A 14,669-nucleotide genomic window follows, 5' to 3' on the forward strand; every position below is an offset into this window, starting at 1 on the left:
GTCGCCGAACCCCGAGGTCTTCGACGTTTCTCGACGCCTCTCGACGATCCGTGACTCCTGCTTTAAAGGGGGTCATTCAAGAAGGATCTGTCGACGCCTCTTCGAAGAACTCGACTCCACCAGGTACATTGGGGGGGTAAAAACATTGTAGGAGAGAATAAGACTGTTGAACAATATATGGACTGGGCTTGTGTTATATCTCTTTATTTTACAGGTTGCCCAGGTGGGGGGATCTCCACACAGAACTGTGTCCAGTAGCAAGGGCCAGTCTTCTGCCTATTGTTTCAACCCTCTGGTATCTCTCCTCTCTCTATTGCTGGTTTCCTTCTTATTGATCCGCGTGCCATTGCTACAGTATTGTGAATGCACTGTTATGAGGTCTAATATTAGTGGTACCACTTTAGAATTGTAGATATTTATCATTATTGGTTTTCCTGAGCACAAAGTGCGTTGTTGTGATAAGTGTACATAACCCTTGAATATTAATTATATAAAGACTGTGTTTTCAGTAATACAGTGTGTGGACATTCCTTTGTGGGGGCTTGGGGATACACTGTACTTAAGAACCAGCCTGCATCACCTCCTGAGAAGCTAGGCCTTGATTGCTCGTCCATTGCTACCACAATCGAGAATCTTGGCTGGGGTCCTCTGTGCCTCTCCTCTACCATATAGAGAGCGGAAGTACAGACCCCCCCACCGGTCTTGACAGCCTGGAGGGCAAGAGCCTGGGGAAGCAAGGGAAGGGGTCAACTATTGCGAGGATGGTCATGGACCATACTCAGTAGGCTAGTCAGGGAAGGGTGCCCGAGGCCAAGTGCTGCAAAAAAGAGGTGCATGGGATGACTGATCAAGAGGAGGGCCTGACTCAGGTAAGGCTCATAAGGGACGCAGGCAACCAATTGCAGTGGCAGGTGGTGTATAGCAAGTGAGGGGATGGGGAAGGAGGAGGGGAAAAGGAAGGTATTGATAAGCTTATGGAACTTAAGGATATTCTGCTCAAGTCGGAAAGGGACAAAGAGGCCATTCCAGCAGAAGGCTCCTGCCAATGAAAGAGATCTACCCCCCACTCACTGATTGGAGAAACGTCGGATCTGCAGAGTGCTGAAGCTAGAGGACTGACAGACTCTAGCAGGGAATTGTGGGGAGATAGAGTTGGATGTCCCAGGCCCTATAAAGCCTTGTGGATGTTGCAGGCGGTCTTGAATTTGATCCTTGCTAGCACTGGGAGCCAGTGGAGAGATTTTAAGTCTTGAAGTACTATTTTGGATTAATTGAAGATGGCGGAGGGAGGACAGAGGCAGATTAAGGAAGAGGCTGTTGCAGTAGTCCAGCCTGGAGAGAACCAGAGCTCTAGAGACCTAGTGTCTGGGGGAAGGTGAGGAAAAGGAGAATTCCTCTGAGGAGGTGACGCTCCTCCATGTTGGGTAATTACATGAACATTTACACCTACACTGCAGCATGAGTTACTGGCAAACGGGGGGGGCGACTATGTCACAAATGCATGTCCGGCAAGCACCCTGCAAATGCAGGACCAACCAGCGTATGCCTCGATTGACAGGGCCACAACACACAGGAGTAGCACATGACTGGAGATGTAGCAGTCACTGACCAGGCCATTTTAAGAACAAAGGGACAACCACATGTAATGCACTACAGGTACCAGAATCCAAAACCCTCCAAAACCCACCCCCTGCAATGCCAGGGAATCTGTAGACTAGGCCACCTAGGGTCATGAGATGTGTGTCCTTGTGAGTCATGGGACATGCATGCACAGACTGACCATTTCATTTCTGCTGTCACAACCAACACCACTGCCAAGCATCATTACACTTCCATATATATATAAAAAAGAAGTGGTCCTGACTGACTGACTCATCAATGCCCAGCTCAAACCGTTTAACCTAGGAACGTGAAATGTGGTACATACATTGTTTTCATGACGTAGGCACCCACTAAAGAAGGATTTATTATGAGGATACATATATCTCAAAAAACAAAGATGTTACAGAAGTGTTAATTGGTATTTACATTCTCCATCAAAAATAGAGAAACACGTTTTTTACTATTTTCCGAAAATCCAGTAAGGGAGGTGGAAAAGGGGGGTGAGTTTTTGGGGAAGAATACCCATATCTCACAAACTGAAGATGTTAGATGAATTAAAATTGAGATTTTATATCTTCATTCAAAAGTAAGTTTACGTGCCAAATTTCTTGCTCCTAACATCAGTGGTTCTCAAGATATGGATATACTAATAAATGAATACTCTTTTTTTTCATATGAGACAGTTGAGTCATAATTTATAATTACAATTTAATATGAAACTATTACAATTTAATATTACAGTAATTGTAAACAGAATAATAATAAAATATGTGTGATGGGCTGGATGGACACCCTGCCCACAACCTAGCTGATTTGTGCCCATTTGTGACAAACACAGAGAATTAACAATTAAAAAAGCTAATTGAAAATTTAAATGTAATTGGTGTGATGACACCACACACAGTCGTAACAATTGTAGGTGACAAAGTGTGCCTATTACGGGCGATATCTTACGTTATGTATGGCAGTCAAAATCTAGGTAGGGAGGTACACAAACAAATAGTTGATCATGTCATTGAAAACTTGGAAGAATTCTCATACTTTGACACATGTTCCAACCCCATACTTACGGTGGTCTATGCGAGTTGACAGCTCTGGACAGCTTTTCGAATTCGTTTTTTAGAAGTTTATCATAATGGTGAACTTTATGCAAAATTCGGTAACAAAGCTAACCCTGTAGAACGGTTACGTTTTACACAAAATCTTTCCAGCAGACATTTTGATGCTGATTTGCCATATGAACCTGATGGTATTTCTGATAGCAATACATTTCCCACTCATTTCAGTGTTATCACACACTGCTCTCGGGAATCATCTCTTTCTATTTCCGTTACTATTACATCTCGCAAACGTTGTGCTAGATACACCAATGCCATGAGGCAAAAGTAATTTAGGACCGCAGCAAAGAACTATACTCAGCTTAATCCTGAGATTCACTATCCTGCAGTGGTTGTTTATCAACAAAAGAATTAAAATATTCATAAAGCAGCGTGAGGTACATACCAAAAAAATAAGCCTGCGGTGCATAGGGCGGCAGCAAAAAAATATCAACAAGAAAAGCCGGAAGTGTATAGGGCGGTGGCAAAGAAATATCAACAAGAAAATCCAGAGGTGCATAGGGAGGCGGTAGCAAGGTATGAGCAAAATGATCCTGGCAAACGTGTCAAAAGGCAGAGGGTTCTGTAGAAAGTTAAAGCTTACTCATGACCCTAATTTGAGTTATGAAACTGACAACACTGTAGCGCTCAGTGCTATGTGCCAAAAACGTCAACACTGCAGTGCTCTCAAGTGGAGGGAAGAAGCTCCTGGCATGTGTTGTAGTGCTTATTAAATTGCAGCTTCCCCTTTAACTGACTTTATCTGAGCCTATTTACAGTTTGCTAATGAACAATCACCAGAACATACTCATTTTATGGACCGTATTTGGAAATATAATGGTTGCTTTCAAATTACGTAATTCGCTGCAAAACAGGTTATAGAAGACGGTTTTATGCCAACTTTCAAGGTACAAGGTCAGGTATACCACTTAGTTGGAGGTCTTCTACCTGTTCCACATCAAGAACCTCAATTCTTGCAAATGTATTTTATTGGAGAGGATAAAAGGGAGGCACGCTTAAGATGCAGCAATTTTCTTGGTGTCAAACAAGGTTTGGTGAAACAATTGCAGCGTATGCTGCATGATAACAATACATATATAAGGGACTTTAAAACCACCTTAACCAATGTGCCTCCAAACTGCAAATTTCAAGTCATCATTCATGCTGACAGAAAAAACCTGTTGATGGTAATGGAGGTCGCTTTAACGTGCCGACAGCGACTTAAGTGTCTTTAGTGATGGTAGAGCAGTAGTTTGAATGGCAGAATATTGTTTTGCAGAGTCACAATGACACACTTCGCGTATTATCAAAATTCACTGTTCTTATGATGCATTCAGTACCCACTTCTGTTTTGTCGTGCGAAGATGGCTACTCAGTTCATATTCCACAATGAAACCCCAGAAGCAAAATGCCACCCAAAAAGACAGTCTGTGCAGCTTCCTTTTATTCTTATTGCCTCATGGTCAGGCAAGATTAGAGTAACCAATTGATCTACTTCCGTTACCTCTGAAGTCTGTTTTGGTTGACATGTATGGCAAAATACAGAGTGAAAGGTTAAACTTCATAAAAAATACCCAGGAACAACTCATGGCAGAGAGTTATATTCATGTTAAGGACGCTGTGGGAAGGCAAAATACTGATGCTAATGAACAGGGTCAGATGGTAGTAATACCGTTTTCATTCACCTGGGGACCCCTTTGCATGCACGATAAAACTCAGGATGCCATGATATATGTCCGCTATTATATCCTGACCTTTTTAAAACATTCACCTGTAACCGCCTAGTGGAAAGAAATCATAGATGCACTGCTGCCTGGCCAAAAGTCCCATGATCGCCACGACATTTAAGCTTGGTGTTCTATTTAAAAGTTAAGAAAATGATGGCTCTTTTAAATAAGAGAAAATTGTTTGGCGATGTTCGCTGCTTCATGTTCTCTGTGGAGTGGCAGAAGTGGAGTCTGCTTCACTACACATTTTACTATGGCTAGAGCAACGCATTTCCCCCAAGAAGATAGATGGTGTTATCTTTGCTGAAATTCCTGACCCTAATAAAGACCCTCTCCCTTAAGACATCGCAAAGTCCAACATGATACATGGCCCCTGCAGAAGCGTAAACCACAATTCGCCCTGCATGAAAGAAGGCAGCTGTAGCAAGAGGGACCCACAACCTCTTTTCAAGGACACGCCGACAGGAGATGATGGCTACCCAAGTTATCGACAAAGGTCTCTATCTGACAATGGCTTCATCATGGATATCAACGGTATGCAGTAAGACAACCGCTGGGACATGCCTTATAATCCTGTGCTTTAATGTACTTTTAATGCACATATTAACGTTGAGTACTGCAACCCTGTTAAATCTATCAAATATATTTGCAAAGACATGAACAAAGGAAGCGACCAAGCATGTGTTGCTCTAGAGAATCACAAAGATGAAGTAAAGCTATGCAAAAGTGGTTGATACATTCTCATCTCCGACTAGGTCATTGGGTGCGTCCTCTGCCTAACGTACTTTGGACGATACATGCTTGTACACACAAATTGATAGGTGTACTAAACAACAATATGTATTAATCACACACGTGATGTTCAGGAGAATATTGTGTTTTGTAGACATGTGTCCCTGCTCCCCTGGTTACTCAGGGCACCCTACTGCTATTTGATTACATCATTACTCAGACATGTGACCTTACCCCTTGCAGGTGACTCAGGATAAATGCAGCTCCTGGTGCCGATGACCCCACTATGGTATCCCCAGAAGCAGAATGAAATGGCGTACAACAGGGTGCATGTGAGGACCAGGGTGAACATTGAGCGAACCTTCGGGCTCTTGAATGCACATTTCAGATGATAACATCAGTATGGGGGTGTGCTCATGTACAGGCCAGAGAAGGTAGGGCAGATAAACCTGGTCTGTGCAATTTCGGATATTATCTGCATCAGACTCAACATACTCCTGCCCCCAGATCTGGACATTCCTCCACCAGAGGATGATGCTGAGGGTGCAACTCCAGCCAGGCCCATACACGTGTGTATGTAGGCAAGGGATGGGCGCATGGCCCATCAAGAACTCATAGAGAACTTTTCTGAGCACCTCTTTCACTCTGCACTTCCCTCACAACTTACTGCATATTGTGTATACCCCCAATAATACAGTGCCAACTCCCACTCCCCAAACACCACCATCCCCACACAGACCCCCCTCCTGACACATCCCCTTCCACAAACACACCCCCTCCAGCTCCCCACACACCGCCTTCCCCCGAACACCCACCTCCTTCCCAAACACACTATAGGCACAAATTGAATTCAAGTTTTAGTTCAAGTGTCACTTGTGCTGCCTCGTCGGCACTGGCCTCTTGGCTGGCCCAGGTGTAGATAAAAGCCACTGAGTAGTGGTGCCTTGGGCTGTCCTGATGCGAGCTCCCGGGGGTAGTGGATTATGTGGGTGGCTCAGAGCGCTGGGCCCGCAAGTGCTCAAGAGTTTATTTATTTATTTATTTATTGGACATTTGCAAGGTGCCTATACAACAAATGGTATTTCAAGTCACCACAAGATAAAAAAATGGGTTGGGGGGACAACAGAGAAAGATACAAAACGGTCCTACTAAGCCTTGTCACATTCAGATGATGCAAGTGCAGAACAGGAAGTTCTGGGGGGTGCCGGTCTTCAATACAAGTGCTAAGGCGGTATGGGAAACAAGTGAAGAGGTGAGCTGCAAGTGCTAAGGGGTGGACCGAGGACAAGTGCCAGGAAGTGCAGGTAAGCGCAGGGGTGCGGGACTGTGTGGGGGACCTGGAGCCCTGTAGTACTCTGAGGGAACCATGCAGCCAGTCAATAAGGGAAGAAGGTGTTAGCAGGGGAGGGGAAGAGGGGAGGATGAGATGAAAAGGAGGGTCTTGAGGAGCTTCCGGAACTTGAGGAGATCCGGCTCAGCCTGAGAGGGACAGGGAGACCATTCTGGAGGGAGGCTCCTGAGGAAGAGAGACATCTACCCCCGACTCTTTGCTTACAGAAGCATCTGATTTGCATAGAGTTGGACGTAGCAGACCAAAGGCCCCAAAAAGCCTTGTGGATGATGCATAGTGTCTTTATTTTGATCCTAGCAGTAACTGGAGCCCTTCTAGAGAAAGTAGGGCTGGAGATGCGGTCCGTGGGCTTGGGGCCAAGAGTAAGATATGCAGTCCTATTCTGAATAAGTTGAAGGGGGTGAAGGGAGGGAGAAGAAATATTGAGGAAGAGGCTGTTACAGTAGTCAAGCCTAGAGAGGACCAGAGTTCTAGAGACATTGAGTTTCTGAGGGAAGGTGCAGCTGAGAGTGGGCCTCCTTGGCAAAGTCTGCAATGTGAGGAGAGAACGAGAGGGAGGAATCAAAGATGACAGTAAGATGTTTTGCCTCACAAGAGGGTGAAGGGAGAGGACCCATAGAGGGTCGGGGTGAAGGGAGGAGCCCCATAGAGGGCAGTCAAAAGGAGGGAGGGAAGGTAGGAACTGGGGTTCTAATGAAAAGGATCACAGTCTTACTGGCATTAAGGCAGAGATCATTGGCAGCACATTATGATGGAATAGCAATCAGACAGTTGTGGATAAGAGAGGAGGAACAGGAGTGTGAGCTTGAAGGAGAGCTGAGTGTTGTCTGAATAACACTGGAAGTGAGGAGAGAAAGAAGAGATCAAGTGGGCTAAAGGGGCAAGGTATATGTTTAAATGCCACAGTGAGAGGATAGAGCCTTGAGGAGCGCACTTGGAGATGATGGTGCTGGTGCAACTGGAGGTGGTGGTGCTGGCACAGCTGGAGGTGGTGGGGCTGCCACTGGTCTGCCTGCACCTGCTGATCCAGATGTCGATGGTCCAGGCGCATTGCTGTCAGAGGATGTTACTGTTGATGAGAGAGATGGGTATGCTGTTCGTGTTCTGGGAGTCATATCTGCGGGCTTGCATCAAACTCATGCAGCATTGTGTGTGTCCTGCTCTCATCATGTGGCTTCTTTGGTCTGTTTGCTCCAATGTGTGCTTCTACACGTAGGTGGTGGGAGTGCAGATTGACTGTTGGTCTGCCAATGTGGCTTGTTGTTGTGTGTGTGGTGGGCCTATGATTCCTGTCATGTTCTCCCTTGGCACATACGAAGTGCTAGCACTGTGCTTTGGGATTTTGGGCAAAGCCTAATTTTCCATATCCTACATTGTCTTCAATTGCCAGGTGTAGGGGCTGTGCCCCTCAAAGATACCTTGGCCCTAGTTGGTGCCATGTATGAGAAATCTGAGGATGTTCTCACGGATAGACCCTGGGGATCTTTTGTTCAGGTGGCCAAGGCACAGCCATCGCCTTTGGAAAAAGACCCTGTGGGTGGACCATTGCGGGAGGATCACTTGAACCGGAGGTCCTTGAGGACTGCGGGAGGAATGCCCTCAGGGAGATGTGGTATTCCCCCCTTTCCGACATATCCTGACCTGACACCCCCTCAGCCTACATGGGATATGTTAAACCCAATTTTCCCATAATTGCCAGAAAAACCTATGACTTCCCAATCCCCCTCGTTTACTATACAAACACTGAGACAAAGAAGAGAGACACCGAGAGGATGAAGCTCACGGCAAAGAAACACACTCAAACACAGAAGACAGACTCTTCCCTTTTAACAACAGACTGTCCCCTTAACAAGGACAGGAAGGTCAGGCTTCCCTTGACAATCAGTCTCACTTGAGACCCACTAAGCCTCTCCCTCACTATAAAAGGCAGAGCACACAGGCACATTCTGAGAGAGCTGGGGATGCTGTATAGTAGTCAGAGGGAGAATATTCGAGCTGGAGAGACCCTGGAAGGACTGCCTGACTGCTGGACCAATGAGTACAGGGGAGGCTGCAGTGTGGAGAGGGAACTGTGCCTCAAGTATGCCAACCAGGGGCAGCTGGGGTTACCTGGTGCTGCCCACACCAGAGCTCCTCCCCTGGGCAAAGAAGGACAGCCGAGGCATTTGAAGGGCAGGTGGCAAGACCCTGACCTCAACAAGTATCCCAAAAAGCTCCCAAAACCCCCAGAATGACAAAAGGGGGGGGGGGCTAGTGAGGTGGGAGCAGCATCAGAATGAGGGATTCTAAGACTGCAAGTCCAAAGACATTTTTTTTTTTAACTTTGAGAGGGGTCCAAGCCTTACTGAGGGATACCCATCTGTTAACTTTTGAGAGGAGTCCACCCCGGCTGAGGCAGACCCATCTGCAAACTTTGGAGGGGGTCTGAGCCTGACTGAGGGAGACCCATCTGTGACCTTTGGAGGGGCTCTGAGCCCAACTGAGAGAAACCCCTGTAGAAAACCAAGAAATAAACGCACACAGCCGGTGAGCTGGCAAGCGACCTGAGAGACCATGTCATGCACCAGCCCTGGAAGATCTTGCACCATTGGAAATACTACTAATATGGTCCTGGTTGTTCCAGGTTGACGGTCTAGTCTATATCCAACATGGCCGTCGGAACCTATAAACAACAATGCAAACTGGCGCTCGGCGTGTTGTATTAGCAATTGTTACGTGCGCTGCCAGTCTCTTTCCCAAAGCGACTAGGCCTTACAGAGCCTTACTCCGTGCCTCTTTTCCTTCCTACCTGTCTATGTTAATTCTCCCTCATTTTCCTCACGTTAGGTACTTACAGGTTTTCAGGTAAGGTAACGGGTGTTTCTTTTCACTATTCTTTCATGCACGTAGTGTTAACCATCTTTGTGGCTAATGCTATCTCTGTGTACGTGTCTATCTCAGCTATCTCACTTAGCCTTTCTCGCTCTGTTCTATTACCGCCTTCCTTGGTATCGTGAGTCTTTCTACTTACTTCTATCTCTTCTCCTCTCCGTTCTTGCTATCTGGATTATCTTATTCTGTATAACATCTAATTAATAGCTATCGCCTTACCTAGTACTGGCTTCGGAACCTTTCCTCTTTGTTCCGTCCGTATTCTTACCTCCTTCTTCCCTTACCGGTGTTCCAGTACCTGCTGTTTTGTGAGACTACCTGGAGTCCGTCGGTCTTCGAGGATCAGATCTTCCAGTCTCATACCGGAGGGTTACGTTGGACACTCGCCTGCAATATTACCTCTAGCATTATTTGGATTACTGCCTGCAGTGTTGATCCTTCCAGTCATCAATTCTTAAAGCAGAAGTGCTCCTTTTTGATATCCTACCAACTACTCACCACATTTGAAGATGGACTGTAAACACCTATCAGGGTTTTTTGCCTTTGGGCTTTTTCACAGCATGAAGGGTGCGCTCCTCGGGTATCCCCAAGATCTGTATACAATCCAGATCAAGGTGGCCACCGAGGGAGCGCGTCCCTACTATGTCAGAAGAAGGAGAAGAATCCAATAGAAATCACAAGGACTAAGAAGAAAAAGGAAGCAGCAAAGTTGGAGGAGATACTAAAAGAAACAGGTGAGGAGGAGGTAGGGGAAGGGGAGCCAAGTCTTGACAGTATACAATGCCCAAGTGCACCAATGGCGTCTCTGGAGCAGTTTCAGGAGATGTGCAACTCCATACAAGGACTCAGAGTGGAGATGCAAACCCTTCATGCCAAGAACCTTCTTCTTCGTCAACAGGCAGCGGCCAGAGATGAAGGCAAGGATGATTTACCACCAATGTAATTTTCCTATGGCAAGTTTCAGGGAAACTCCAAGACGATAAAGGAGTTCCTAGATGCCTGTGCGGTATATTTCTCCTTCAGGCCTCGAGCATTCTAGTCTGGAAGGGCTTGGGTTGGATTTATCATATCCAATTTAGCTGGAAGTGCTCTGGCCTGGGCCACCCCCCTCGTCACTAACCAAGATCCTTTGGTTAATGACTATGTCCTATTTGTACAAGGTTTCAAGAACCATTTTGAACATCCAGAGGTCCAGTATACCAAATATGAAGCCCTCCTCGATGTTAAACAGGGTAATCAGGACCTACAAGCTTACATTGCGCAGTTCCAGAGTCTGGCGGTTTCCGCAGGTTGGCCAGACACGGCGCAACAGACTATTTTTTAGAAGAGGGTTTAACGAGGACATTAAGGACGAGCTGGCCCGGGTGGCCCGACCAATCAGCTTTCAGGAACTAGTTACTCTGTCCTCCAGATCGAATTCCGTCTTCAAGAGAAATGTTCGGAGCGAAGAAGAGGAAGAGGATACGTACAACGGTACAGCCCCCCTCAAGGACGAAGGGAACGTCCAACACTAGAGGAACCTATGCAGATAGGATCAACTAGGGGACCCTTAACCAAGGCCGAAAGGAGGAGTAGACAAGAATTGAACCTCTGTATGTACTGCAGATCCTCTAAACACGTACTCAAGGACTGTCCTGAAATTCCCTTCAAACGACAGGGAAACATCAGACCCCAGGTTTATGCAAGGGAGACCATGGGGACGACCGCCCAAACCCTTGCAACCTTACCAGATGCAGCCACGAAGGAATAGAAGACAATCATTTAATGGTATTTCAGGTCCCTTTTTCCTACAGAAGGAAGCTGAACATCTCTGTATTGGCAATGCTAGACTGTGGTGCTGCGGGAAACTTCATAGACATGACCTGGGTCCAAGAGAACCATATCCCACTCCGGGAGAAAACAAGACCTGTACCAGTTCAAGGGGTGGATGGATACCCTTTATCTTCCGGACCTATTACTATGGAGACAGTTCCGGTCACATTGGAGATGGGTCACCACATGGAAACACTCAGCTTTGATGTCATCAGAGCGGCACATTTCCCTCTGATATTAGGAGTCTCCTGGTTAAGACGTCATAACCCCAGAATAGATTGGGCTGCTAACAAACTAATCTTTGATTCAGACTTTTGCGGGGAACACTGGATGAAGGGGCTCCAGGTTGAAGTTCAATCCAGCATTACCGAAAGGCCCTCCAGCGTCTCAGTTTCCTCCATACCAGTTCAGTATCAGTCTTTTTCAAAGGTTTTTGAAGATTTGAACTCTAGACTCCTCCCACCTCACCGTAATGAAATCTGCAGCATAGATCTCAAGGAGGAGGTCTCTTTTCCATTTGGACGGATGTATCCATTGTCCTTATCAGAGAAGGAAGCGATGAAGGATTATCTAGAAGCTAATCTGGAGAATGGACTGATCCGACCTTTGAAGTCTTCAGGAGGGGCTTCATTGTTCTTTATATCCAAGAAGGACTCAAAGGAATTACACCCATGTATCGACTACAGGGTTTTAAATAGCATTACCATCCGATACAGATACCCAATGCCGCTTATTCGAGACATTCTCGAGGCAGTTAGGAACTCAAGGGTCTTCACCAAACTCGACCTCCGAGGGGCCTACCATTTGTTAAGAATTAAGAGCGTGGACGAGTGGAAGACGGCATTCAGAACACCGCTGGGGTTGTTCGAGTACTGTGTGATGCCTTTCGGATTAGTGAACGCCCCGGTGGTGTTTCAGAGGTTTGTGGACAAGATCTTTGCCGATATTCTATATACATCCTTAGTGGTGTATCTGGATGATATATTGATCTTCTCCCCTTCCTTGCAAGAACATCAAGCCCATGGTAGTGAGGTTCTACAGAGATTACTAGAGAATCATCTCTTTGCCAAGCCAGAGAAGTGCATCTTCGAGGCTTCCGAGGTTCCATACCTCGGGTTTATATTGTCGACTAATGGGGTTCGAATGGATCCTAACAAGATTCAGGCGATAGACCGATGGACAGAACCTTCTTCTGTTAAGGAGGTGCAACGCTTCCTAGGTCTGACAATTTCTATCGCCGATTTATCCCAAGATTCTCAGACCTCGTTTTGCCCATCACTTCACTCCTCAAGAAGGGTGTGGTCTTTCAGTGGGGAACTGAAGCGCAGGAGGCGTTCAAGAACCATAAGAGACATTTCACCTCTGCACCGCTTCTATTACAACCAGATCAGACTAAACCTTTTGTCCTGGAGACAGACACCTCAGGAGGTGCCTTGGGAGCAGTCTTACTACAAGAGGACGGTAATGGGGAAGAACACCCCATAGCTTACTATTCCCGCACCTTGACTGGAAGCGAAAGAAACTATTCCGTACTCGTGAGAGAGCTATTGGCTATGCGAGCTGCCTGTCAAGAATGGAGACACCTTTTGCAAGGAGCCTCGCAACAGTTCACTATCCATATGGATCATAGAAACTTGAAGGTACTCCAACAGATGGAGTGCAGAAACTTGAGGCATGCTCGCTGCACTTACTACTTTTCTAATTTCGACTTCCAGATCACCTATATACCTGGATCTCAGAACAGCATTGCTGACGCTTTATCCCGAAGCTGGTCAGAGGAGGAGAGAGCAGAAATAAAGAAGGAAAGAATCCTACCGAAGCATCATTTCCAAATGATAGCAAACCTCTTTCTACAGGAAGTCCATAGTGGATTGGAGGAATTCACACAAGAGCAAAGACAAGCCTATCACTTACAAGAGATCGACGGATTATGGTTTCACCAGTCTGCACTATTTCTTCCCACCTCGACTCTTCGGGTCCAAGCCATCAGCTTTTGTCATGATCTACCATTGGCTGGACATAAGGGTGAAAAGGCAACTCATGAGCTGGTATCTAGGAGTTTTTGGTGGCCATCTATGCGAAAGGACATCACCTCCTATGTTTCTACTTGTCCCATCTGTGCCATCAACAAAACACCATGACAAAGACCACTAGGGCTCCTTCATCAAGCCGAAGCACCCTCACGTCCTTGGGAAGATCTTTCTATGGACTTTATAGTTGAGCTATCCACTTCAAACGGTAGAACAGTTATCCTGGTAATGATAGAGTCCTACACAAAGCTAGCCCACTTTATAGCTTTACCAGGAGTACCCTCAGCCTCTGAGACTGCTACCATATTTCTTAGAGAGATAGTAAGACTACATGGTTTACCACGGACAATAATCACCAATAGAGGTACACAATTCACCTCCAAGATTAGGGACTCTCTATGTCATCAACTAGGAATACAGAGAGCTCTGTCCTCGGGGTATCATCCTAAATCAAACGGACAGAACGAGAGACTGAAAGCCAATTTAGAGCAGTATCTTCGTTGTTTTTGCAACAGAGAGCAAGATAACTGGGCTTCTTTGATAGCAATGGCAGAGTTCGCATATAATAATACGTATCATACGGCGATCAAGATGAGCCCTTTCAAATGTACCTATGGGTATCATCCGCACCACTTACCAGGAGCTCTATATCCAAGTACCAAGACCACCACTCCAGCCATAGAAGGGACGCTAACGGATCTCAGAGTCTCACACAAAGAAGCGTTGCAAGCATTGGAAGACAGCAAGAAGAGATACAAGGTGTATGCAGACACCAAAAGAGGTCCTACTCCCTCATGGAAGCTGGGAGATCGAGTCTGGCTATCTACTCGGTATTTACCCCGTTGGACCCATACGGGTAAATTTGCAGCCAGATTCATTGGTCCATATCAAATTCTATCCAGAATTAATCTGGTAGCTTTCAAACTACAGCTACCCCGCGCTATAAGGAGAATCCACACAGTCTTTCATTCTTCGCTTCTCAAAGCTCATAAGGAAGATCCATACAAAAGAACCCAAAGAAACCTGATCACTGCTCCTCTCAATGAACCAGAAGAGTTTGAGGTGGCCAGATTAGTCGATTCCTGGAACGTAAAAGGAACTCTTCAATACTTAGTCCATTGGAAGGGCTACCCCATTGCTGAAAGAACATGGGAACCAAGATCCCATGTGCATGCTCCCAGCTCCCAGACTTGTTCAACGATTCCACAGACTGTATCCGGGGAAGCCTGGAGGAAGCAGGTATCGAAGGGGGCATACTGTCATGCACCAACCCTGGAAGATCTTGCACCATTGGAAATGCTACTAATATGGTCCCGGTTGTTCCAGGTTGACGGTCTAGTCTATATCCAACATGGCCACCGGAACCTATAAACAACAATGCAAACTGGCACTCGGCGCGTTGTATCAGCAATTGTTACGGGCGCTGCCAGTCTCTTTCCCAAAGCGA

Source organism: Ambystoma mexicanum, chromosome 3p (genome assembly GCF_040938575.1).
Source record: "Ambystoma mexicanum isolate Mex_15411 chromosome 3p, UKY_AmexF1_1, whole genome shotgun sequence".
Lineage (NCBI taxonomy): Eukaryota > Metazoa > Chordata > Amphibia > Caudata > Ambystomatidae > Ambystoma > Ambystoma mexicanum.